Source organism: Rana temporaria, chromosome 5, assembly GCF_905171775.1.
Source record: "Rana temporaria chromosome 5, aRanTem1.1, whole genome shotgun sequence".
In the NCBI taxonomy this organism is placed as follows: domain Eukaryota; kingdom Metazoa; phylum Chordata; class Amphibia; order Anura; family Ranidae; genus Rana; species Rana temporaria.
Genome location: NC_053493.1, coordinates 340,953,153 through 340,978,559, shown reverse-complemented (window position 1 = coordinate 340,978,559; position 25,407 = coordinate 340,953,153). Strand labels below are relative to the sequence as shown.

The window sequence follows — 25,407 nt, the reverse complement described above, 5'->3', positions numbered from 1 at the left end:
CCTTAAAACAGGCGTTTTAAACTAGCGGCCCTCCAGCTTTTGCGAAACTACAAGTCCCATCATGCCTCTGCCTGTGGGAGTCATGCTTGTAACTGTCAGCCTTGCAATACCTCATGGGACTTGTAGTTTTGCAACAGCTGGAGGGCCACCAGTTTAAGACCCCTGCCTTAAAAAGAAGAAACAGCGAGTGGTGGTGTCCTTAAATTTCTACACTTGGAGTGAACCCCTTAGGCCGCGTACACACGATCAGTCCATCCGACGAGAACGGTCCAAAGGACCGTTTTCATCGGTTAACCGATGAAGCCGACTGATGGTCTGATGTGCCTACACACCATCAGTTTAAAAACCGATCGTGTCAGAATGCGGACACGTAAACCACGTACGACGGCACTATAAAGGGGAAGTTAAAATCCAATGGTGCCACCCTTGGGGCTGCTTTAGCTGATTTTGTGTTAGTAAAAGACGATTCGCGCTTTTCTGTCTGTTAGGCCCCTTTCACATGTGCGGACCGTTTGTCCGTTTTTTACAAGTCCGTTTACGGACTTGTAATGCATCCCTATGGGATTGCAGATGTTAGCGGATGATGCATCCGCTAACGTCCGCAAAGATCCGCGTCCGTAAAGATCCGGTTTTTCAGACGGAAGAAAACCCTATTTTTCTTCCGTCCGGCGGATCGGATTGGATGAATACGGACAGACGGTCCGTATTCATCCGATTCCCCATAGGGGAGAGCGGAGGAAAGACAGGGCGGTCTCTGCACAGTGTGCGGGGACCGCCCTGTCCGCCGACAGCTCAGCGGGGATTACGGATGATCCTTGCTGAGCCGACGGACACACACGGAGCGGACACAAAAACGGTCCGCTCCGTGTGAAAGGACCCTTACAGCGTGATGAATGTGCCATCTCCAAAACGAACACTAGTTTTACAAGAACGAGCGCTCCCGTCCCCTCATTTAGTCTGAGCATGCGTGGATTTTGAACCGATGGTCGTGCATACTAACGACCGGTTTTGACCTATCGGTTAGGCGTCCATCGGTTCAATTTTAAAGCAAGTTCTCTTTTTTTGGACCGAAGGACAACTGACCGATGGGGCCCACACACGGTCTGTTTGGACCGATGAAACTGAACTTCAGTCCCTTTTCATCGGTTTTGTCCAATCGTGTGTACAAGGCCTTACAGTTGGTACGGCTTGGTAAGTATTTCAAGCAGAGTACCTGTCTGAAAATGAGCCTGGGGAATAAAGAACTGTCAATCAGCTACCTGGACCGCCCAAATAGGTATTTACATGTCAAACCATAGAATACTGTTCTACTAAATAGCATAAACCACCAAAACGATTTCACTGGGCATTCAGGTAAATTGCACTTGAATTACCTAAAAGTTTGTCACTCTTCCAATTTTTTACTTTGTTCTCAAACGAGCACCGTCTGCCTACTGCTAATGAACCAGCACATGTCTGTGACCTTAATTTGCCTTCTACGTATCCCTCACCTTGGCTTGCCACTTCTGACGTGTTTACCGCCTGCCTCTGTTCTTAGTCTGCCTTTTCTCCTCTGATCCACTTGTGCCTCCAGATGTGCTCTGTGACCATTTACAGTTCAATAATCACTGCCCAAAAGAATTAAACCCAACACTACGCTGCCTTAGAACGCAACTGCCACTTTGCACGCTGTGCTCTGATCTCTGGCTGAGGAGGAAACCAGAATATTGGCACTCATCCTGTTTGTGTGACACAGTAAGGGAATTATAGTAAAGTATAATCTTGAAATATATGTACATTCACAGCCCCACAGGAAATAGGATCTAAAATAGATATATGCATCATATAATTTACCAGGAAATTTGGAAGATGCCTGGCATATCAATCTCAGAGCCTGTCTACTAAATCTTGTTCTGCTTTATGGATGAATCCAAACATTAAAAACAGGAGCTTTCACATTTTCTTCCAACCTAAAGTGGATGTCAAAACTAACTCACACATAATATTCTCTATACCTGACCCGCACTGTGTAAAAGTACTGCCAAACAATTAAAAATTGTACATAAAGTACAGTTTCCTGAGTTTTTTTGGGTTAATCATATAAAAACTCTCTCTCTCTTCCACAGGAACTTGACATCAGCTGTTAGTGGGGGTTATCATCACCATAATTCAATATCTGGAAGGGAGGCTGTAGTGAACAAATTTAAATTGAGAGAATGATTACCCCAATGGGGACTTTAAAGGCAGACTAAAAGAGTAATTAGGAGGTATAACAAGAGATAAGAAAAATAAATATATAACAACATTTTATTGGTTTACAAATCTAAAAAAACATAGCCCAAAGGGGGCAAATACACATCACATAATAAAAACATATAGCATGATGACACACATATAGAGTTGAGCGGATACCTGGATGTTCGGATTCGGGTCCGAATCCGAACTTTAAAAAAAAAGTTCGGGTTCGGGAACCCGAACTCCGAACCCCATTGTAGTCAATGGGACACGGACTTTTAGAAAAAAAAATGCGCGGAGGTCCCTGCAAATTCAATAACCAGACCCTTTAGGTCCAGTATGGATATTAAGGGGAACCCCGCCGTCAATTTAAAAAAAAAATGACGTGCGGTTCCCCCTAAATATCCATAACCAGACCCATTATCCGAGCACGTTGACCTGGCCGGCCGCAGAAAAGAGGGGGGGACAGAGTGCGCCCCCCCTCTCCTGAACCGCACCAGGCCACATGCCCTCAACATGGGGAGGATGTCCCCATGTTGATGGGGACAAGGGTCTCATCCCCACAACCCTTGCCCGGTGGTTGTGGGGGTATGCGGGCGGGAGGTTTATCAGAATCTGGAAGACCCCTTTAACAAAGGGGACCCCCAAATCCTGACACCCCCCTGTGTGAAATGGTAATGGGGTACACTGTACCCCTACCATTTCACGAAGGAAGTGTAAAGTATTGTAAAAAAACACACTAACACCATAGAATAAAGTCCTTTATTAAAAAAAAAACTCCAGCGGTGAGAAATCCACTCGTTCCCGGCTTCCTGCGTTGTCCTGATCCTGCGACGGCTGCGGGTGATCTCCAGCGATGAGAAGATCCTGCGTCGGGTGATCTCCGCTCCAGCGATGAGAAGATCCATCCATCCAGCGCAGCAGCATCCCCGACCGCCTCTCAGCGCTGGACACAGCCCAGCGAATGAGCGGCTGAAGCTGTTCAAAGTTGAACTCTTTAGATGCAATAATACACACCATGATTGAAGGTCAAATGGCACTGCACATCACCCCAAAAAACATCCCAATACCAACAGTGAAGTTTGGAGATGGGATCATGGTGTGGGGCTGTTTTTCAGCATACGGTTCTGGCAAACTTTATGTCATTGAAGGAAGATTGATTAGAAAAATGTACCAAGACATTCTTGATAAAAATCTGCTGCCATCTACCAGGATGATGAAGGTGGACATTTCAGCAAGACAATGATCCCAAACACAAAGCCAAGGAAATTCTCAATTGGTTTCAAAGAAAGAAAATAAAGCGGCTAGAATGGCCCAGCCATTGAATCCAATATAAAATCTATGGAATGAACTAAAGATCAGAGTTCATAGAAGAGGCCCACGGAACCTTCAAGCTTTGAAGACATTACTAACAAAGGATTTTGTACTAAGTAGAGTTCAATATTTTTTCCCTGTGTTTTTTTTTACACATAACTTCATTTCTGAACGTATTTGTTTTGGTTTCTTTGGGCCAGATTCTCGTAGGAGTTACGCCGGCGTATCTCCAGATACGCCGTCGTAACTCTGAGTTTGAGGCGTCGTATTTATGCGCTTGATTCTTAGAATCAGTTACGCATAGATTTGCCTTAGATCCGACCGGCGTAAGTCTCTTACGCCGTCGTATCTAAGTTGCATATTTACGCTGGCCGCTAGGTGACGCTTCCGTCGATTTACGCGTTGAATATGGTAATGAGCTAGATACGCCGATTCTCAAAACGTACGTGCGGCCGGCGCTTTTTTTTACGTCGTTTAAGTTAGGCTTTTTTGGGGGTAAAGTTACCCCTGCTCTATGAGGCGTAGATAAGGCGTACCAATGTTAGGTATGGTCATCGGAACAGCGTCAAATTTTTCACGTTTTACGTAATTTGCGTAAGTCGTCTGTGAATGGGGCTGGACGTAAGTTACATTCACGTCGACTAGGCATTGAGCGGGCGCAATTTGATTTGAAAATTCGACGTGATACTGAGCATGCGCCGCTCGAAAAAAGCGTCAATTACGTGGGGTCACGATTAATTTCCATAAAACACGCCCACCACTTCCACATTTGAATTAGGCGGGCTTACGCCGGCCCAGTTAAACTACGCCGGCGTAACTTAAAGCGCAAGTTCTTTGAGAATACGGGACATGCCGCTCTAAGTTACGGCGGCGTAGTGTATCTCAGATGCGCTGCACCCACCTAAAGATAGGTGATTCTACGAGAATCTGGCTCTTTGTATGTATGGATTGCATGGGTCGTTACAGACAAGTCGTGAAAATGTCATGTCAATAGCACCTTTAGAAATATATTTACCTAGAAAAATGGTGGTGTGTTCCAATACTTATTTTACCCGCTATATACCTAAAAACACAAACCTGTCTTGTCAGAGGGTAGAATAGACCAATTTATCGGCAGGCCTCCCTTCAGACAGGGTTATCTTTGGCTACAAACTAGCGCACATGTATGTGACCCTCCACCGCCCAGGAGAATAACACGCCACAATGGCTGATCATCTGATCTAAGCTTTTTGTTTTCTGAACGGGAAGATGGGGAGGGTGTTGATTTTATCCTTTTATTATTAAATGGGCATCATTTGAAAGCTATAATATAGCTGACTATATGCATTGTGGATATTGGAGAGCCATATAACCGAGGCAACATTATATTCTTGACTCAGTTCAAAGAAACATAACATACTCACAGCATTTTGTTCTGTTCTCGGCTTAGTTCATGGAAATACCACCACAATATTTTTACTTCAATTTATTACAAAGTCAAGACCAGTAAGAAAAAAAAAAAAAAAAAGGGAAGAAGATAGAATTACATGACTCCAAGGCTGAAAGTTCTTCAAACCATTTTTTTTTTAAGGGAAACCGAATTCTAACCTCCCTGTGCATAATATTTGTGCTATTTTAGCCAACTTTAAACAAGTTAGTAGCAGTGGGATTTTTTTTTCCAGTATCGCTATAAACAACAATTTAAAATGCTAAACATATGTGCCACACATGCAATTATTGGAAAGTTTTGCTTTTAAGAAATATGACTGAAATGGATTTTAGCTGGTAAACGTGACAAGGCTAATTAGTCTTCCCCCCCCCCCCCCCCCCCGCCCCACTCATTCTCACTTTCGGCAGGTTGAAGAAAACTGCAATGCTGTAAATGTTAGGTCTTAGGAGTTTCTAGTCACGAACATGTCGATTGGACAAAATCCAAAAGTAATCAGCAGGATTTCCTTTTATAGTACAAGTGGAAAGGAAGAGAGTATTATTTCCTCTCTGCCCAGCTTTTCTTGAAAATTGAATGCACATGGATACAGTGAAGTAGATGGATATAAGAAGCTACTTCTTTACATTATATGCATCATCATTAATGCTATAAGGTTTACAACTCAGATTTCTAGTGCTTTAGACCAAGAGGACAAAGTATATAACATCTTCACATTAAATATGTGAGCCCTTACCTTGTAAGGCAACCCATTAAGTTTAACCACTTGCCGACCGCAATATATATATATATATATATATATATATATATATATATATATATATATATATATATATATATATATATACACACATATACATATACATATACATATACACACATACACTCGCACATACATACATATATGTTGCTGTCTGCAAGTGGTTTACCAGGGTTATAGCCAAAGCGGTCAGCCTTAACCCCGGTATCTTTTTGTTAGGCCTGTGGTGGGGTTTTCTCATGAATGCGATCCAAGCGGCTCATTAGCCACTGGATTCAATGATTAAAGGCTCATCTGAAGAGAGTGCTGCAGCGATCATCAGCTGGACACTGGAAATAATCACAGATAAATACACGTTCGCCAGCACACCATGGATCTCGAATTGCAGTCCAAAGCATTTACTGTAGAAAGATCACATCACAACAGGATAAGTGCAACGTTTCGGAGCCACGCAGGACCCCTTCGTCAGGCCTGGCGAAGTGTCCTGCGTGGCTCCGAAACATTGCACTTATCTTGTAGTGATGTGAGCTTTCTACAATAAAAGCTGTGACGGATCTCAGATACCCCAGGTGGGCACATCCGCCAGACCTGTTTCTCCTGTCCTCCAAACGCACCTGCAGCCTGCAGATTCGCCATAACCAGCCCTTAACCCCTCAATCACGAGACAATCCACACAGGTGTTGAGGGTTAAACCTGCAGAGCACAAACGCTTTATTAAATCCAAAGCATATAGTTTTACACACAGTTAGGGACACTCCCCTTAGGGACAAGGAACAACCCCTTTATCCCGTCGCTCGCCGGTGTTTCTCAGGCTTACTGGTTTCAGCAGCACAACCGAGAAACGATGCAACGGTGCGGCTGGCTGGTCATAGAGGCACTGAGAGACTAGTTGGTCTCCGATTGCCTTTATGGGCTTGGAGGTCCAGAGCGACATAATTTCTGGTCCTGTGCAGAAGTAAACATTTATTTTTTATTTTTTTAAAGAAAACGATCGAAAAAAGTCCATAAAGACATTGATGAGCAAGTTTGGGGTGGATGAACTTGACTGGCCTGCCCTCAACCTGGCCTGACCTCAACCTGATAGAACACCTTTGGGATGAATTAGAGCAGAGACTGCGAGCCAGGCCTTCTTGTCCAAAATCAGTGCCTGACCTTACAAATGAGCTTCTAGAAGAATGCTCAAACATTCCCATAGACACTCCTAAACCTTGTGGACAGCCTTCCCAGAAGAGTTGAAGCTGGTATAGTTGTAAAGGGTGGGCCAAATCAATATTGAACTCTATGGATTAGGACTGGGATGCCATTAAAGTTCATGAAAGGTGTGTGGGTGCAAAGGCAGGCATCCCAATCCTTTCACAATATAGTGTATACACACAAAGATCTTCCATATGCTCCCACTATGGTGTGCTAGAGTGTCAGCAGGGGAGCCTATAAGAGGAGTATTGGGGTTGCTTTGTGCAAAACCATTGCACAGAGCAGGTAACTATGTTTGTTATTAAAGTATTTTTTTGTTTTTCTTTCTGTTGAAAAGCCTGTGGCGTGCAAAACACAACCCAAAAACTCCACCCGGTGCAGGAAAAATGTGCACACACATAAAGAGGCGCAACAAAAAACTGTGACGGGTGCATCGTCAAGTGGTCCTCCGAAGAGGACCCAGCTCTGATCCCCCGGGGTGTTAGGCTCCTGGCAGGGAAAAGAGTAAACTGTGGTCCATACAGCCGAAGCCATATGGACCCATCTTGGTCCAAGCACCCGAAGCCACAAGGACCCAACATCCTCAGAGGGACTGCCGAAACAGAACCCTCCTCAGTGAGGCTCCCCCGAAGGGAGACCCCATGAGAGCCGGCAAACTTAGCCAGAAGGCCGGGTCCACCAACTCCCAAGACTTTCAGAGCGGGTCCGAGGACCTGCACCCTACTCATCACACATAAAGTGCAGTGCACCAAACAAAAAAGTGACAAAACAGACAAACACGGGGAAAATAAAAAAAGAAAGTGGGGAGAAGGAAGATGGGAGAGTGAGGAAAAGTGACCAATGTGCTATACATTGGCCGGCCCTCCGGCCAGGAAACAAAAATTCCACTGGTCCTAGCCAAAAGGCCAGGCCCTAGCGGCAGGTGTCAAAAAGGTGTGTGTGGAGATCAGTGACCTGAAGGTGCCACACGATGAGTGCCCCTCAAACACTCGTGCAATGTATGGCACCCCTGGACTGCCACTCCAGGGGCACAATCTCCACGGGCTTTTCAACGGTCCCTAGCCCCCGGTCCGGACCGGCAGCACCCTTCCCAGCCAGGAAGGTGAGAGAAGAGGTCGGGGAGAGCCTACTGACGCAGACTCTACCCACAACCCCTATCTCTCCCACCTAATCACATTCTGGAAGTACTACCCGCTCCATCCCGGTTAAAGGAGAAGCAAGGGTTCCCTCCAGAACAACTGACTGGGGCAGATACCACCAAATCCAGGCCAACAGCCAGGGACCCGGCCTCTTGGCTTCGACCTCATGCCTCTCTGTCCACATCAGAAGGCTTCCACCTCCACACCAACAGACTTAGCTTCCGCCGACTGCCATCCCTTTCCCCCTGCCACAGGGTACCGGGGACAGTGAGCTTAGCACCACCTATTGGCAACTGATAAGAACAGATACTACACTTGATCTTAGCCAAAAGGCCGAGAAGCGATTGTTATTAAAGTATAACTAAAGGCAAAACGTTTTTAGTTTTGATAGAGTGGAGATGGATTAGAAGACATGTCTGTTTTTATTTCTGTCTGGGTCCCTATTAGGGAGATTCAATCACTCTTTGTATGGTTTACCATTATCACTGAAACTGAAAGTAAAAGAAAAACCCAACATTTTGGGTTGTGCCCAGAAAAGTAAGAGGGGAATTTTCCAATGTGGACACTAGTTCTGGCGACTTGGGCCCCCCCCCCCCCAAGGAATCCCCTTCATTTTCAGGGGTTTTCGCTCACTTCCTGTTTGGCTATGTGACAGGAAGTTAAAGGATATCTCCGCAATGGGACAAAGATGGTGAAAAAATAAAAAATAAATCTGACAGGGGTTATAGCCCTCATTAACTCTATAAAAAGAAAAAAGCTTTTGCCTATAGCTCTACTTTAGGGGGCATACAATGGTGTCACCTCCATGCCCCCAGCCTGTGATTGCACAAGTAAAGCATAGAAGAACTATGGACTTTTCCCTCCTGTAAGCATCTTCACTGTGTTAGACTGATAGCACTGTATAAAGCAATATAGCTCTCATTGGTGACACTGCTGGTTCCCCCACTCCCAGTAAGTTCTACTTTGCATATGACTAAACTAGTTTGGCGCCAACTCTATGAAAATATGTGGCCTCTCTGTACCTGGTGATTAGGGTCAGCGTATTTGCGCAAATTTCTGCTAATACACGTGCGCTGCGTGCTTCTGGCACAGTTACCATCGCTTAACCGAAAAGCTCCCGATAGCTCCATGTGATCGGGCATCTTCGGATCATGTGACAGAAAATGATGGCGGTCAGGTGATCTTAAGCCCTGCCGCCCAGCGCCATATGACTCTTAAACAGCCAGGAGGCGTTGGCACTTAAAGGGTAAAGAAAAATGTCAGTCAAAAAAACAAAATGTATCACTATTTGGTGTAAATGGAGCGATTCAAAATTTGTCAGGTTTTTAGTGCACCTAGGAAACTTTTTTCAATTTACAGTACATTTGCCTTGATTTCAGATGGATGCTTTAATAATTGTATTTAAACTGACAAATAAAATGTAAGTCAAACTGGTAAATATTTCATATGTCTAATTTTGGCTTCGTAATGAATCAGATTCCCACCATAGTCAAAGTGTAAAAAGTAAACATACTCAAGTTGGAAAGTATCAGCTGCTTAAATGCAAAAAATGAGAGAAGAGGGAGATCACCTTACCAGCGAGTCATCCAAATTCCCTGTAATTCAAGCACTGTCAGATTCTGTTTAAATCAGTTCCCAACCTTATTACTGTCAAAAACGTCAAACACTACATTGTTAGCTTTTGCCTAATTATTTGTCATACAGATTGATGAAAATATATTTAAAATACACCTGTCACAAATCTAGCAATGCAAAATAAGAATACAATGAAAAATACATAATAATATAATATATATTAAAAAAAAAAAAAAAAAAAAACACGCACACACACACACGGATGTCAAGTAAAAACGAACGGTAGGTCCAGAGTTGCAGGCAGCTGAGATTAGATGCAAAATTTGACTTTTTCTGTATATGTCAATCTTATCTCTGGCCTTTGAAGAAGAATTCCAGGTATGGCACTTTTTATATAGTTACAGTGCCTTAAAAAAAGTATTTATACGCCTTGAAATTTTCCACATTTTGTCACGTTACAACCAAAAACATAAATATATTTTATTGGGATTTTATGTGATAGACCAACACAAAGTGGCACATAATTATGAAGAGGAAGGAAAATGATAAATGGTTTTCATTTTTTTTTTTTTTTTACAAATACCGTATATCAGGGTTTGACAAATTTGCTTGGAATCTAGGAGCCAGCTAAAAAAGTTAGGAGCCAGAAAACAGACCCCGTCCCGACGAGCATGCGCGCAGAAGCGAACACATACGTGAGCAGCGCCCGCATATGTAAACGGTGTTCAAACCACACATGTGAGGTATCGCCGCAATTGGTAGAGCGAGAGCAATAATTCTAGCCCTAGACCTCCTCTGTAACTCAAAACATGCAACCTGTAGATTTATTTAAACGTCGCCTATGAAGATTTTAAAGGGTAAAAGTTTGTCGGCATTCCACGAGCGGACGCAATTTTGAAGCGTGACATGTTGGGTATGAATTTACTCGGTCTAACATTATCTTTCATATTAAAAAAAATGGGGATAACTTTACTGTTTTTTTTACTAATTTTTTCCCAAAAAAGTGCGCTTGTAAGACCGCTGCGCAAATACAGCGTGACAGAAAGTATTGCAACAATCGCCATTTTATTCTCTAGGGTGTTAGGATAAAAAGTATATATAATGTTTGGGGGTTCTAATTAGAGGGAAGAAGATGGCAGTGAAAATAGTGAAAAATTACATTAGAATTGCTGTTTAACTTGTAATGCTTAACTTGTAATACCAACGGCCACCACCAGATGGCACCAGCTCACACAAGGAAGAGCTGGGGACTTCACAAAAAAATTTTTTTTTTTTTTTTTTTTTTGCCCACTTTCCAAGCCAAGTCTCCAGGATGCTATTTCTAGTCGCCATGGCGACCTGGCGACCGGGATTTGTCGAGCCCTGCCGTATATACTGGAGTATAAGCCGAGATTTTCAGGCCTTTTTTTTGGACTGAAAATGCCCCCCCTCGGTTTATACTCGAGTCAGTGTACCTGGCAGTGTACCCGTGATAGGCAGAACTCTGTCTGCTGAGAAACGCCTATCATGAACGTTCTCTCATCCTCACCCATCCCAGCAGACACTGTGTTCAGTGTTCTGCCAATCACGGACGCCTTTTCATCCTCGGACGTCCGTGATTGGCGGAACACTGAACACAGTGTCTGCTGGGAAACTGAGTCTGAGAGAACGTCTGTGATAGGCGGAACTGTGTCAGCTGAGAAACGCCTATCACGGAAGGGACCAGGAGGAGACTGCGAGTTCTAAACATTGAATGGACGCCCGCAGCCTCTCAATTTCAGGTACAGTGATGACGGGGCACAGTGACAATGGGTACAGTGACGATGGGCACAGTGAGGTTGCAATGGGCTGTTGACCCTCTTTTCCTCTTACAGTGGCTGCTACATTCTCACCCTCAGCTTATACTCGAGTCAATACGTTTTGCCAGTTTTTTGTGGTATTATTAGGTACCTCGGCTTATACTCGGGTCAGCTTATTCTCGAGTATATACGGTAAATATGTGAAAAGTGTGGCGTGCATTTGTATTCAGCCCCTCTGAGTGGCGTGCTGTGAACTCGGCTTTTTGCCGAAACGCATCTGCCACTGTCTCTGTACTCACTGGTATTGCAAAATAAAAATACTTGAGGACTATGGAGTTGCCAGCTGTCTTTTCTTGATGACTGTCTTGTCTTTTGGTGGATGGCAGGACATCACTGCTTAGGCACCCAGATTACAACTTCCAGTTTTCACTTAAACTCCACTGCTCTGAGCGATGCATCACTTTGTTTGAACCTGAGTCAATACTTTGTAGAACCCCCTTTCGCTGCAATTACAGCTGCAAGTTTTTTTGCAGCTTTGCCCATCTAGAGAGAGTGACATTTTTGCCAATTCTGTGCAAAATAGCTCCAGCTCTGTCAGATTGGATGGAGAGTGTCCCTGAACAGCAATTTTCAAGTCTTGCCACAGATTCTCAATTGGATTTAGGTCTGGATTTTGATGGGGCCATTCTAAACACATGAATATGCTTTGATTTAAACCATTCTATTGTAGCTCTGGCTGTATGTTTAGGGTCATTGTCCTGCTGGAAGGTGAGCCTCTGCCCCAGTCCCAAGTCTTTTGCAGACTCTAACAGGTTTTCTTCTATGATTGTCCTGCATTTGGCTTCATCTATCTTCCCATCAACTCTGACCAGCTTCCCTGTCCCTGTTGAGGAAAAGCATCCCCAAAACATTATGCTGCCACCACAATGTTTCACAGTGGGGATGGTGTGTTCATGGTGATGTGCAGTTTTCCCACCATACATAACGTTTTGCTTTTAGGTCAAAAAGTAAAATTTTGGTCTCATCTGACCAGAGTATCTCTTCCACATGTTTGCAGTGTCCCCCACATGGCTTCTTGCAAAATTATGGCTTTCTAATAAACAATGACTTTCTTCTTGCCACTCTTCCATAAAGGCCAGATTTATGGCATGCATGACTAATAGAGTGTGTCTTGTCAAAATAGGATAAAACAATGACAGTATTCAAAACCAATGTCATCCACTCTTTTTTTTTTGTGATTGCGATTAAACAGGGATTGGTCCCAAGAAGAATTATGCTACCGATCGTTTTAAAATCGTCATTATGCTATTTAAAAAAAAAAACAATTCTAACTCTGAACCATTTCCTTTCATTGTAGCCCATGACTAGTTACCAAATCACTGAAGTGGTCAATGGTCTTTAGAAGGTTGAACACCCATGACTTTTGACTTGTGTCTTCACCCTTCTGCTGTGTGTCCTCTCCATTTGCTCTGCTGCCTCCTACAGTCCAAAAACATATTGATACATTGGTCTTTCAGTGTGGGCACTCGTGTAAGATGGGGTTTACACAGGTGCGCGGTGGTTTGGCCGATGCGTGATTGTATGTGTGCAGCATACTGGTGGTTTTATGCAAAAGAAAAAACGTATATGGACAGCCGCACTCCAGTAAGTCTAAAAAAGATGTGCCCTTTATTGGGTAAAAAGAAAATGCACTACAAAAAAACAGCATACAGTGGGAAACAACTGACGCGTTTCACATTGAACCTCAATGCTTAGTCATAGCATTTTCTTTTAACCCAATAAAGGTCACGTCTTTTTTAGACTTACTGGAGTGCGGCTGTCCATATTCGTTTCTTCTTTTGCATGCTTTGTGCATTGCCGGCACCCGTTGGTTCCTGAGTGGACAGTGATTGCCTTAGGTGTGCTCACCTGGAGCGGCAGTTTTTTCTTACTGGTGATTTTAGGTGCAATACCATTAAATTCTATTAGACCGCGCATTTTCATGAAAGCGCCTGCAAAGTCTGCTTTCAGAAAATGCACGGTTTAATAGAATTCAATGGCAGTGCACCTTAAATCGTGGGTAAACCGCACATACACTCAGGCTGAGGCCAAACCACAGCACACACAGTGTGATCCCACTAACTGTGAAAGAGACCGTCTGTAAAGCTGTCCAGTATAGCTGTGGGGGAAATCTGACAGACAATTCACCAGCTGACAGCATGCAGCTTCAATCCACCAGAGAAGTACACTTTCTTTCTGTGTGTAAGCAGTAGGCGCTCTGTGGAGGTCCAACATGCGCCCTGTTGAGTCACCCTATACTGCAAGCAATAAAGCTCACACTTCCTGCTGATAAAAAAGCTCTGGCTTTGACTCATTATGGGCCATGTTGAACTTCTGCAGAGACCCTTGCCTCCACGCAGAGAGCAAGGGTAATTTTTTGCAGCCTGCTGGCAGGGGACAGGCTATTCTACTCAGGATGTGAACGTTTTCTATAGAAAACGAATTAGTAAAACTATGAATAACTTTTGTTAATATGTACTTGAAAAGTATTTTGCTTTTTGAAAAACGAATGTTGGGCTGGACTTTAAAGAGTTATCTTCAGTAGAAAGATGCCAAACCTTTACTATATTTATTAAATGCAAGACAGAGAAAAATAAAAAGTGCCCACTGACCAAACCTCTCCTTCTGAGGTCCCCAGCTGGTGATCTTGGCTCTTCCTCTTTCTTCTTTGTGTTTCCCTATAGCAAGTCGCTTGCATCTGGGGCCCCCTGCTGGTGATCTTGGCTCCTCCTCTTTCTTCTTTGTTTCCCTATAGCAAGTTGTTTCCTGCTTGCTTCTGGTGTCCCCCCTTGGTGATCCTGGCTCCTCCTCTTCTTGTGCCCCCAAAGCAAGTAGCTTGTTATGGGGGCACACAGTGCGTGCTCGCTCCCCAGGCTGTGTCTATGGAGCCGCACTCCATAGACACACACACAGCCAGACTTAGACCTATCTCCCACTTCCTCCCTACTGCATTTGATTGACGGCAGAAGGAGAAAAAGAATCCTGCTGCTGCCCCAGTCCCTGTATGAAGAGAACAAGAGGGAAGAAGAAATGCAGCCATGCACAATGCTAGATCTCTTTTCCCCTCTCTTCCTCTTCACACAGGGAAGGGCAAGGACAGAAAGCAATAAAATGTTTTTTATCTTAAGGTTCGCTTCACACCTAAACGGTTTACTTTTAAATCAGTTTCTGCAGTGCTTTTTTCACACTCTGTTTTGTGTTTTGCGTTTTAAATGCCGTTTTTTCGTTTTTATTTTTGCCAATTTGTTGTTGGGCAGATTAGAACAGTGTTTCTCAACTCCCAGTCCTCAAGGCGCCCAAACAGGTCATGTTTTCAGGATTTCCCTCAGATGAAATGGCTGTGGTAATTACTAAGGCAGTGAAACTGATCAAATCACCTGTGCAAAATAATGGTAAGCCTGAAAACATGACCTGTTGGGGCGCCTTGAGGACTGGAGTTAAGAAACACTGGATTAGAAGATGCAAAATGCGTCAAAAACGCATCAAAAACACGCCAGCATCTCCATTGAAGTCTATTGAACTAAAAGGCACCATTTTGCATTTAATAAAGTCCCTGACCATTTCCAAAATCGCAGCAGCTGAAAAAAGAATATATGTAAACGTGTCCCATAGGCACAGATGTGCACTGCTGGGCACTTGGAATGTATAAAATAGAAAAACTTAAGCAGCTTCTCCCTCCTCTCCTCACATGATCGGAGTGAGAAGAGGAAAAAACAAGACACGACGTCGGTTTGTTGACAGTGATCGCTCCATCATTGGATGGAGCAATCACTTGGTAAAGGCCCTTCACCCCGATCCATGACATGCCAGGTCCCAAGAACCCTGCAAGAATGGACACTCCCACGTGTCCGCCCCAGGGAGTGCGGTTCTGAAAGGATGTCATTGTGCGCCCTCCCAGAATTATCACACAGCGTTGTAGCTGTCATTCGACTTTGGCCCAGTTGGCAAGTGGTTAAGCAGGGATCTACCCAACTCTACTCATGCCAGTATTACAACTAGCACCAGAGTCTTTTAGGGGGGGGGACTCAGACTTAATACGCAGGAAGAACACCTAACACCTGTTACCCCTTTCTACACTGATGGTCAAGGGCATTGTTTGTTAGTCCATGATTTAAGCAGCTATTTGGACACATCAGGAGTTGCAGTGGAATATTTGGTCTAGGTATCTTGGAATTCTACTATACGGTTTTATCCTCAGGTCTATAGTCATTACAGTAGTTCCCTCCAACTCAGGTATGGGTGATCTCTTTTTTTTCAGACCAAACCAGGGGCAGAAAGCAGTGTCTCATGCTTACAGTGCCTGATTGGCTGCTCATTGGATGTTGCCTGGGTGGTTCCGGGGCCAATGACACTTAGCAAGCCAAGTAGCATCAACAGCGATGTTTTTTTGTGGCCACTTTTAAGAGTGGCCTTATGATCACCACTGTAGGGGTTTGTGGTTACCATGGTCTTCCAGCATGTGGAGCATTATTCCCATGGCCCACAGATGAATTGATTTCAGTACGATTCCTAAAACTGATTTAATTTAGGGGTTCCCTGTAGAACCTCTCAGTGGAGTCAGAGGTCACTTCACAAATCTTTGACATCAGTATGGATAGAGGAAGGGGTTTGCCCCAATAGCTCCACAGAGCTAGCAGTTAGATCAGACTAGCATCTCTTAAATCAACCAATCTCAACCAGGTACCACCCAAGGGAATCACAGCCCATTCTACCAGGGCCTGGTCATCTTTATATGTGGAGAAAGCAGGAGCTACTTCAGACCAGATCTGACAGGTGGTAACCTGGTCGCGCTTCGGGACCCTTACAAAATACTGCAGAATTGATTTCCTGTCCACCCAGGACCAATTTTTCAGTAGAAAGGTGCTGCAGGCTGTTGACCCCCCCCCCCCTCCCTTAGTAGTATTCCTTGCTAAATCCTCTCAGATGCTGCCCTGGAAGACAACTTGAGAAAACAGAGTTAGGTACCTGGGTAATTCCCTTTCTAGGAAGTCTTCTAGGGCAGCACTCATACCCATCCCTATTTTTTATTTTCTAGGTCGAAGTTTTAATGGAAGGATGGTGTATATTTGCCTGCTGTTCCTCTAGTACAGTGGTTCTCAACCTTGATAAACCGTGACCCCTTGATAAAATTTCCCAAGTTGCGGGAACCCCTAACGGTAAAGTTATTTTTGTAGCGTGCATTGTCAGCATCCAAGGTAAGACAAGTAATTTGTGCCCCTAACCCATGGACATTTAGCGCTCCCTGAGTCCCTTCCACTCGTACAATATTAAAACTCCTTATGGTACATTTGAGGATGTACCCCTCTATCTCTTTGTTCTTCTTTCTCCCCCCCCCCCCCATTCCTCTCTCTAGCCATCTTTCGCTCCCTTTTTCTTTGTTCCTTCCCCTCTTTTTCTCTCCCTACCATGCATTCTCTATTTTTATTTCTTCTCTTATTTCTTGGTGGGGGGTAGGGTTAGTAGGATCAGTGGTGGTGCTGGCAGGGAGTTCTGATCAGTCAATTTAGTTGCTCTTATTCAAGGTCATCTGCTGATCTGAGAACTGTAGTGAGGACTTTTAATGGCAACTATAATCACAGGTAGTGTTGCTCACTGTATCTCCGCATTCACGGTGTCTCAGACTTTGTAGTGTCTCGTAGCAGTGACACCTATGCTGAAATCAGGAGATAGGGTCTCCTCCAGCCTCTTCCAATTCACATTCCTCATGTCAGCTGATTTCTAGTCTCTGCCCCCCAGCCATTCCGTGAACTGAACGGGTGGCTGAGTGGGTGGCTGCGGGCTTCAGGAACAGCCCATGATTTGGTGACCCCCTGGCAAATCATCATTTGACCCCCAAGAGGGTCCCGACCCCCAGGTTGAGAACCACTGCTCTAGTACTTATATATTACTGAGGCACTGAGGTATGTGACGGCTTTTTAAAATGGTGGATGATGTAATTCCCTTAGATACTGCCCTGGAAGACTTCCTAAAAAAGGAGTTACCAGGTACCTAACTAACTCTGTTTTTATAGGGGATTACAGAATACTGCAGGACTAGATACTAGTTCAGGCTCAATTGTTTGATTCTGGATAGGCATCAGCTGGTGGGGGTGGACATCCAGTCAACCCTGGATAGACAATGTGGTATGATCATTTACCAATGGTTTATGGTTGGGCCTTTGCATTCTGGTGCTCTTTTGTACTATCCCATGACCAGGTCCCTAGTGTCTAGCGCAGGGGTCTCAAACTGGTGGCACTTCAGCTGTTGCAGGACTACAATTCCCATGAGGCATTGCAAGGCTAACAGTTACAAGCATGACTCCCATAGGCAGAGGCATGATGGGATTTGTAGTTCAACAGCTTGTGAGCCGTCGGTTTGAGACCCCAGGTCTAGCGGTTATCCCATGGGATAGTGCAATCTGTGCTTTGCTTCTCTCTCCCCCTTCCCTTTCTCTTTGGCAGATTGCTATTGGAGATTTCTGCACAGAGTTGCCCAGTAACAGTTCACCCATTGGCTTTTAATTTTGGCTGTTTGTTCTCACGCTTGCAACCTATAAATAGCTCTCCATTCCCTCACTTATCAGACCGTCTGGGGAGAAGCAGACCATGGCTCCCATCCTCCCTCTCCTTTTACTGTTTTAAGCGTTATCACAGTGTTTTAAGTGGGGGCTAGTCATTGAGTCTAGTCCTGGATGGATGATAGGATTATCTGGAAATGATTTATGGTTTGGTCTGCACCTTAAAACGCTAGGTCTATTATGTTCTGAGGTTGTTTAAAGTTTATTATACGTGTTTGGGTAAGCCCTTAAAGTAGCATTAAATGCTGTATTTTTTTATTAATCCACTCTGTTAAAGAGGAAGTAAACCCTCTCATTAGAAAAAAAAAAAAATACACCCTGCAAGGCAAAGGCATAATGAGCTAGTATGCATAGCATACTAGCTCATTATGAATTACTTACCTTAGATCGAAGCCCCCGCAGCAGCCCTCGCTCGCCACCTCCGAAGCCACCATCTCTCCCAGAGTGACTTCCAGGCATCACGGCTCCAGCGCTGTGACGGGCCGGAGCCGCGATGATGTCACTCCGGGTGCCGCCACTAACGGCATGATCGTCATTAGAAACGGCACGCTCAGTGCGCCTGCACCCGATGTCTACGGCCCATCGGTACCGCTATTTCTGAAAATATCTCTTAAACCTTTTAGGTTTGGGAGATATTTCTTGCACCTACAGGTAAGCCTTAATCTAGGCTTACCTGTAGGTTAAAGTGGTTGTAATGGGTTTACAAACACTTTAAATGGAAGGAAACATTCTGCAATATACGGCTTAATTACTGTATTTATTGGCATATAATACTCACTTTTTTACCCTGAAAATAGAGGGTAAACTGTGCCTGTGTGTTATACGCAAAGGGCAGTGGAAAGTTTTTTTCCTGAAACGTCCCTCTTATGGGCCGTACACACGACCGAACATGTCTGCTGAAACTGGTCCGCGGACCAGTTTCAGCAGACATGTTCGGTCGTGTGTAGGCCCGAGCGGGCAGGATTCCAGCAAACATTTGCCCGCCGGGCCTTTTTCCAGCAGGCAAATATTTCGGGACTTGTTTTAAAACAGCCCGCTGGAATCCTGCCCGCTCGGACATGTTCGGTCGTCTGTACAGACCTACCGTACATGTCCGAGCGCTCGCCATCCCTCGCATGCGTCGAATGACTTCGACGCATGTGTGGAAGCATTGAACAGGCAGGGCCGCCCACGTCGCCGTGTCATCGTCGCCGCGACGGCGCAGACACGCCCCGCGTATTGTTTACGTGCGGATTTCTGTATGATGGTGAGTACAGCCACCATACAGAAATCCCCGGGCAGACATGTACGGTGTAAACGGTCCGACGGACCAGTTTCATCGTACATGTTTGCTCGTCTGTACCCGGCCTTAAAGTTAGGGCGCGTATTATACGCCTGTGCATGTTATACGCCGATAAATACGGTATTTCTTTTGCCCGACACTTTTAAAAATGGTTATTGTAACCCGCTCAAGAGCTCTCTGTGCTGCTTACCCAAACTTCCTGGTAGGAAAATGAATGCACTGAGCACATCACAGGATACTAGTTCCAATGGGCACTAATAAGGAGCCACTGATAGGTGTGACTGATGAGGAGGCACCAACAGGCACAGATTAGCACCAATTGGCTGCCCTGATTATCAGTGTAAATGATGTGCCAACAGCCTTGCCGGTTAACAGCTCTCCTTTCTTCACACAGACACACAGCGTGGGAGGAAAAAACTACCAATAACCAGCAAGTCGGTTTACATGTGATCTGTGATTGGACACAGCTGATCACATGGTAAAGGACAGCTGTGATTAGCTCTTTACCGCAATCTGTGATCAGCCACAGAGCGCACCAAACGTGCATCGCAGGGGGCAGGGTTATGTCCATGGACACCCTCCCAGAACTGAACAACCGTGCTGTAGCCATCTTTTGTCTATAGCGTGGTCTGAAAGGTGTTAAAAGCAACAACTGGTGAGACAAACTTTTTTTTTTTTTTTAAATGAAGTGAAAAGCAACTACAAGTTTTAAGGGCTGGTTCACATCAGAACGTGGTGAAGGAAAGGCAAGTGCTGTATTCACAAAGCACTTGCGTCCTAAGTTACGGCGGCATAGCGTAAATGGGCCGGCGTAAGCGTGCGTAATTCAAAGTAGGCTGGTAGGGGCCGTGTTGTATTTAAATGAGGCTTGACCCCATGTAGATGCATGGCCGAACGAACGGCACATGCGCACGCATGCTCAGTATCACGTCGTATTTACACCCAAAGATACGTCGGCTCAATGCCTGTGACGTGAACGTAACTTACGCACAGCCCTATTCGCGTACGACTTACGCAAACGACGTAAAAAGATACGCTTGTTCCGACGTCCTTACTTTGCATGGGCTGCGCCACCTATAGAGGTGTTTTATCTTTACGCCGGCGTATGTCTTACATAAACGGCGTAGCTTACTGCAACAGGCGTACGTACGTTTGTGAATCGGCGTATCTTGCTCATTTACATATTTGACTCGTAAATCCACGTACACGCCCCTAGCGGCCAGCGTAAATATGCAGCCAAGATATGACGGCGTAGGAGCTCATTCGGACTTACGACGGCGTATCTACTGATACGCCGTCGTAAGTCTCTCTGAATCTGGCTATATGTGTGGCTGAAAACTAACACTGCACATTACCCTGAACACACCATCCCCACTATGAAACATGGTGGTGGCAGCATCATGTTGTGGGGAAACTTTTCTTCAGCATGGACAGAGAAGCAGGTCAGAGTTGATGGGAAGATGGATAGAGCCAAATACAGGGCAATCTTAGAAGAAAACCTGTTATGTCGCATACACACGGTCGGAAATTCCGACAACAAATGTTCGACGTGAGCTTTTTGTAGGAATTTCCGACAACAAAAATTTCAGATCTGGTTCACAAAAGTTCTTGTCGGAAATTCCGATTGCATGCTCAGAATCAATTTGACGCATGCTCGCAATCATTGAACTTAATTTTTCTCGGCTCGTCGTAGTGTTGTATGTCACCGCGTTCTTGACGTTCGGAATTTCAGACAACATTTGTGTGACCGTGTGTATGCAACACAAGTTTGAGCCAACATTCCGTCGCAAAAAAATCCACGCTTTTGTTGTCGGAATTTCCGATCGTGAGTATGCGGCATTAGAGTCTGCAAAAGACTTGAGACTGGGGTGGAGATTCACCTTCCAGCAGGACAACGACTCTAAACATACAGCCAGAGTTACAATGGAATGGTTAAATCAAAGCTTATTTATGCGTTAGAATGGCCCAGTCAAAGGTCAGACCTAAATCCAGTTGAGAATCTGTGGCAAGACTGGAAAATTGCTGTTCACAGATGCTCTCCATCCAATCTGACAGAGCTTGAGCTACTGTAAAGAAGAATGAGCAAAAATGTCACTCTCTACATGTGCAAAGCTGGTAGAGACATCCTCAAAAAGACTTGCAGCTGTAATTTCAGTGAAAGGAGGTTCTACAAAGTATTGACTCCGGGGGGCTGAATACAAATGCACACCACACTTTTCACATATTTATTTGTAAAAGATTTTGAAAACAATTTATCATTTTCCGTCCACTTCACAATTATGTCCCACTTTGTGTTGTTCTATCACATTAATTCCCCAAAAAATACATTTACTTTTTTTGTTGTAACATTCAATGGGGTATGAATACTTTTTCAAGGCACTGTATTTTTGTCTGTACAATAAAATAAACAATGAAAGACCGCTAAATCAGATTTGTTTTAAAGGACAGTTCAAACAGTGATCAAGAGCAATGCTATACCCCTCAGCTATTACAGCAAGCTGGGATGTTGGTCTCACAGCAAGGCTCCTATCAGCCCAAAAAAGTCAGCAGAAGTCACTTCTGCCAAGGTTTCCTGACACCAAGATGAAAAAAGGTGACAGAGGAGGGTGCTAAAGTCTGATTGGCAGCCTCAGTTATGTTCCTGTGTGAAGGAAGGTCTGCCTTCCCTCCAATCAGCGATCAGAGTTTTCCTCATTGAACTCTGTAGAGTGTAATTTCAGCTTTCTGTCCCTTTTTTCTGACAGCTCAGACAAGCTTTGAACTGGACAGATGTAGAGAAGACTTTCGATAAACAGGTACAACTTATGTAGAAGGATTTGTTTAATTTCTGTGTATCATCTGAGGCCAATCAATTGACTGGGTATATGTAAGGATTACAACTACTACATGTCTTTGAGTTTTGTTGCTATGCTGTATTTCCTGCATTTTAACTAATAAAGAATAAGGCGACAGCAGGGCTGGACTGGGACAGAAATTTGGCCCTGGACTTCATCCAGACTGGCCCACTTTGACAGGTCTCTCCCATGGGGGCCGGACAACTCCCGCACCCCCCTGGCCACCCAAGCCCCCTCTCCCCCATCACTAGCCACTAGCTGTTCTACTTTATTAGAGTAGAACGGCTGGTACTGGTACTCTTATAGGCAGTACCAGTGGGGATGCTAGACATTATTTCACCCGGGGGAAAGAATCAGTTCGGTGTCCCCCTTATGGGACAAGATTAGGCAGAAGGGAGAAACTCCCAGGCCATAGCCGTTGAGTCAGCTGTCTGTCCCCGCCCCCATGCTCCTCTGTCATCCCCCCTGCTCCTCTGGTCCTCCCCCCGCTTCTTTGTTCCCCCCAGGTGAGCGCTGCAGGAAGGGAGAGACAGAGGAGCGGATGGGGGCGGCGGTCCACTGTTACTGAAGCTGGCCCACTGAGCCATCGGCCCACCGGGAAACTCCCTGTAGTCCCAATGGCCAGTCCATTCCTGGCCGACAGGGTGGATTTGATTTAAATCGCTAGTAAAAAGGCTTGAATTAAATCAACTAGGTTTAAATCATAATTTTTCAAGAGCAACTGTCATCTCTGTACCGCTGCGGCTCCTCCTCTGACCCTCTGTTGACTCACCGACAGTCACATTCACTTCAATGGGACAGCTGGTGATGTGGCAGAGACACAACAAGGTGAGGGACAGGGTGGCAGCAGGTGAGTGGATGCCCGCTAACAGGCGCTGCCATGGTGGATCTGAAATGACAGGTGCTCTTTAAATGCAAGGACTCATTTTTGATGGTAGTTAGAATCTTTAATATCTGTAAACAAAATGAAGGTATCCTAGTTAGGAGCGACGCAAGAAAAAGGTTCTTGTACGACTTTGGGGGCGACTTGCATTGACTTCTATACAGAAGTCATTTTGCATGTCGCCTCTGAAGTTGTCTTCAGGTCACCTTGCAGAGTCGCCCCCAAAGTCGTGCCGCCCCTGTGTGAACCGGCTCTTATGCCACGTACACGCGATAATTTTTCGGCATGAAAAAAAAACGTTTTTAAAAAGCTCCTCACACATAGAGCCTGGCACAGATGCATTTTTCTTTAAACAATCATACAGTTTGTAGTGTACATAGATTTTCAAAACAAAAAATAAAGGAATATTCCTGAACTTTGTTTTATCTCATTGTTACTATAAAATTGTGCAAATGCATCAATACAGTGCAGGTTATCTCAGCTTGCATTTATTGAATTTGTTTACCAAAATGTTTAATATTGCAGAATATACAGCCCCATGCTACATAACTAAGCTCCATTTCATGCTGAATAAACTAAATTATTAAATGTATCTTAAAATAGAAAACTATTTTAAGATAGATGTTTACTCCAAAAACATATTAAAATAAAATGTGATAAAAAATAAATAAAAAAATCCAATTTGAATCCCCAACAAATCAGATAAAAAAAAAAAAATCATTGATTTTAATCTACCCTGTTAGCCGATCATATCTGGTACTTAGCCTTTGATATTTTTGGACAGTTCAAACAGCAATGATTTGCAACCTCTCCAACTATTCAAGTTTCTACATCTTTAGACCAAACGGACCAAGACATCCGATTGGTTGTACGGATTTACAGTGCTTTGCAAGTTGATATCCGCATATTAACAGCTCCAGAGCAGATCTTAAGACCAGGCCTATTCTGACACTTCTCTCCTACATGTAAAAATCAGTAGTACCCCCAAATATTATATATATATATATATATATATATATATATATATATATATATATATATATATATATATATATATATATATATATATATATATATATATATATATATATATATATTTTTTTTTTTTTTTTTTTTTTTTTTTTTATGTTGCATAGCATTTGTTGGAGCGTTTTTTTTTATTTCAGGTTTTAGGGAATAAGTACACTTTAATGAATTTTAGTGGAAGAAAACACAATATACAACAGAATTTTGGGGTAAAATATAATTAGGTGATGTTACGCGAAGTACAGTGGAACCTCGGATTGCGAGTAACGCAAAAAAAGTAACTCGGTTTGCGAGTGTTGTCTTGCAAAATGAGCACGATTCAGACAAAAGCGGTGTGCAGTAGCGCGTTTGGCCTGAGGTGGGGGGGGGGCGCGGGAGCTGAGCTAAGCCGAACGTCACCAATCGCAGCCGATCGGCGCTGTTCACAAATGCACAGAAAGGCCAGAGGACAGCACAGCTAAATCTTGAGAACATGTAGGTAGATTCACAAAGAGTTAGGCCGGCTTAACTCTGAATCTACGCCGGCGTTTGTTTAAGTGTATTCTCAAACAGAGATATACTTAAACAAAGCTAAGATAGGCCGGCTTGCGCCGTTCTATCTTAGCTTGCAATGTTTCTGTTGGCCGCTAGATGGCGCTTCCATTGCGGCCGGCGTAGATTATGTAAATGAGGGGATATGCCGATTCACGAACGTACGCCAGGCCTACACCGTCGCATTACGTCGTTTCCGTAAGGGATAGGCCGCCTAAAGTTATTCCACCTATGAGGTGGAATAACAATGTTAAGTATGGCCGCCGTTCCCGCCGCGAGGTTCGAATTTTTTACGTCTTTTGCGCAAGTCGTCCGCGAATCGGGATTTACGTAGTTTACGTACACGTCTAAATCAATAGGCCCGTACGGCATACTTAGCCGCAATGCGCACTGGGAAATGTAGTCGCCCGGCGCATGCGCAGTGTCCAAAAACGTCAAAAAACGTGAGGTCAAGCCTCATTTCAATACAACACGCCCCCCTCCTAGTCATTTGAATTAGGCGCCCTTACGCCCGCTCATTTGAGGCTACGCCGCCGTAGATTAGCAGGTAAGTGGTTTGAAAATCACTACTAGCCTAACTAATTTACGGCGGTGTAGCCTAAACAGGCTAGGCTGCGCCATCCTAAATGTAATCCTATGTACGTGAATCTACCTAAAAGTCTTTCCGAGGTGTCCTCTAGCCTTTTCGGCCATTTCCAAGGCTCTCCGGCACCCCCCCCCCCCCGCCTCTGGCCACATGCGGTATTGCATGCCATTCAAGTCAATGCGGAACTAAATATTTTCGCTTTCATTGACTTCAATGGGGAAACTCTATTGATATGCGAGTACTTTGGACTACGAGCATACTCCTGGAACG

At 44.4% G+C, this 25,407-nt stretch overlaps 1 protein-coding gene and 1 pseudogene across 1 annotated transcript in view; both read right to left on the bottom strand.

The window, feature by feature from the left end:
• Window positions 1-25,407, bottom strand: part of CRISPLD1 (cysteine rich secretory protein LCCL domain containing 1) — a 108,389-nt gene that overhangs the window by 76,049 nt on the left and 6,933 nt on the right. The window lies entirely within an intron of this gene.
• Window positions 8,298-8,392, bottom strand: LOC120942202 (annotated as a pseudogene).